Here is a 2712-nt window from a genome sequence, read left to right as displayed (position 1 = left end):
CAGGCTATAGTTCAGTGGTGTGATCTCAGCTCACTGCAACCTCTGCCTCCAGGGTTCAAGCAATTCTCCTGCCTCAACCTCCCGAGTAGCTAGGATTACAGGTGTCCACCACTACGCCTGACTAATTTTTGTATTTTTTGTGCAGACAGGGTTTCACCACATTGGCCAGGCTGGTCTCAAACTCCTGACTTCAAATGATCTGTCCACCTTGGCCTCCCAAAGTGCTGGGATTACAGGTGTGAGCCACCGTGCCAGACCCTCCCACTGTAGATTTTAAAATGTCATTGTCAGCTTCTCTAGAGATGGGGTCACCTCTCTTTTTCTTTCGGCCAGCACCAAGCACATAGCAGGGCTGCATAAGTCTTCGTGGATGAATGCAAGGGTGATTATGTTGATCTTTGTTTGTTTGTTTGTGTTTTAGATAGAGTCTCACTCTGTTGCCCAGGCTGGAGTGCACTGGCGGGATCTCTGTTCAAGTGACTCTCCTGCCTCAGCCTCCTGAGTAGCTGGGATTACAGGCATGTGACACCACGCCCAGCTAGTTTTTGTATTTTTAGTAGAGACAGGATTTCACCATGTTGGCCAGGCTGGTCTTGAACTCCTCACCTCAGATGATCCACCCGCCTCAGCCTCCCAAAGTGCATGGATTACAGGCGTGAGCCACAGTGCCTGGCCCATTCCTGCCTTTCTTTACCTACGTCTGTCTTGGTAAATTATTTTACCACCCGAGACACCAGCCCCAGCCAGTCGCACAGGGGACGAAAGTTAATTTCTGTTCACCAATCCATCCATTCTCCCTGGTAATCCTTTATTGAGAGGCTCAGTAGAATTCCCCTTCTCCCCACTTCCAGAACCTGTTTTGCCAGGATGATAACAAGCTTCTGAACCCTGTTGGGCAAGGTGGAAATCCCTCCGTGGTTCTCCCATGTACACATCAAGAACATGTGTATGCCTTTTATTCAATTAATCTGCCTTTTTTGGTTTCTTTGAGACAGCATGTTGCTCTGTCACTCAGGCTGGAGTGCAGTGGTGCTATCACGGTTCATTGTAACCATGAACTCCTGGGCTTAAGCAATCCTCCCACCTCAGCCTTCTGAGTAGCTGAGACCACGGTGCCCACCACCATGCCCAGCTAATTAATTTTTTTTTTTTTTTTTTCCGTAGGGCGAGGTCTCCTGTTGCCCAGGCTGGTTTTGAACCCCTGGCCTAAAACGATCCTCCCTGTTGGCCTCCCAAAGTGCTGGGATTACAAGTGTGAGCCACCGTACCCAGCATGATCTGCTTTCTATGAGTTAATTCTTCGGGGAAACTTCATATGGGGAAGGGAGAGCTTTCCCTTGTCCCCTGCAATACACACTTAATCCACCGGGCGTGTGCACCGTCCTCCTTACGTATGTTAAGTACAGCCTAAAGGTTTTTCTTTTTTTTGAGACAGAGCCTCGGCTTCCCAAAGTGCTGGGATTACAGGCTTGAGCCATGGTGCCCGCCTTTGAAAAGATATTCAAGACACATCATTAACTTTAAAAAGCAGGTTAGGGAACAATACAAATGCTATGATCCCATTTATTTAAAAATTAGAGACATAGCTGTTTAGGAAAAAAAGGTGTTTCTTTCCCTACATTAGCTAATGGAAAATACTGGCCTTCCCCCCACTCCGCCCCGCTGTGCTGCGCAAATACCTCTGGCCACTTCACTTCTTACACCAGATGGGGGAGCTAGTGGGGGCATTCTTCCTACATCAAGCAATTCTCCGGTCCTCTGCAGACACCAGCTGGGTGTACACTACAAGTCAATTCCGTTCTATTAGCTGGCGCTGGGCGCGGTGGATCATAGCTGTAATCCCAGTGCTTTGGGAGGTGGAGGCAGGATTGCTTGAGGCTAGGAGCTCGAGACCTTGCCTCTAAAAAAAACTTTATAAAAACCCTGTCTCTAAAAAAAAAAAAAAAAAAAATTTATGGGCCGGGCGCAGGCACTCACGCCTGTAATCCCAACACTTTGGGAGGCCGAGGTGGGTGGATCACGAGGTTAGGAGTGCGAGACCAGCCTGGCCAACATGGAGGAAGCCTGTCTCTACTAAAACTACCATATATATATATATACCAGGCGTGATGGCGGGTGTCTGTAATCCCAGCTACTCGGGAGGCTGAAGCGGGAGAATCACTTGAACATGGGAGGCAGAGGTTGCAATGAGCCGAGATCGCGCCACTGCACTCCAGCCTGGGCAACAAGAGCAAAACTCCGTCTCAAAAAAAACAACAAACAAACAAACCAAAAAACCTGCCTCTAAAAACAACTTTAAAAAATTAGCTGAGTGTGGTGGTACACTTGGAAGAGGGCCAAGCGTGTGGCTTGAGAGATTCAAGTGCGTGGTTTGACCTTTGACTTGGGGTTTTACATGTTGGCATCCTCTGAGGGGGTGCATCCCTTCTCCCTGGATTCTTCCCTTAGGGTGGGCTGTCTGCATGTGAAGCGGCTGCCAGCACTTGGGACGGGTTGCATGCACAGTGTCTTTACCCCCTTCCGTGTTTCTCCCTTACCAATCAAGTGTTCCCGGAGGGATGTTATAAAAAGCCATTTTGCCGGGCGCCGTGGCTCACGCCTGTAATCTCAGCACTTTGGGAGGCCGAGGCAGGTGGATCACCTGAGGTTGGGAGTTCAAGACCAGCCTGACCAACATGGAGAAACCCCATCTCTACTAAAAATACAAAATTA

The sequence above is a fragment of the Colobus angolensis genome, unplaced genomic scaffold (genome assembly GCF_000951035.1).
Source record: "Colobus angolensis palliatus isolate OR3802 unplaced genomic scaffold, Cang.pa_1.0 Scaffold65, whole genome shotgun sequence".
In the NCBI taxonomy this organism is placed as follows: domain Eukaryota; kingdom Metazoa; phylum Chordata; class Mammalia; order Primates; family Cercopithecidae; genus Colobus; species Colobus angolensis.
This window is presented reverse-complemented; position numbering follows the sequence as displayed.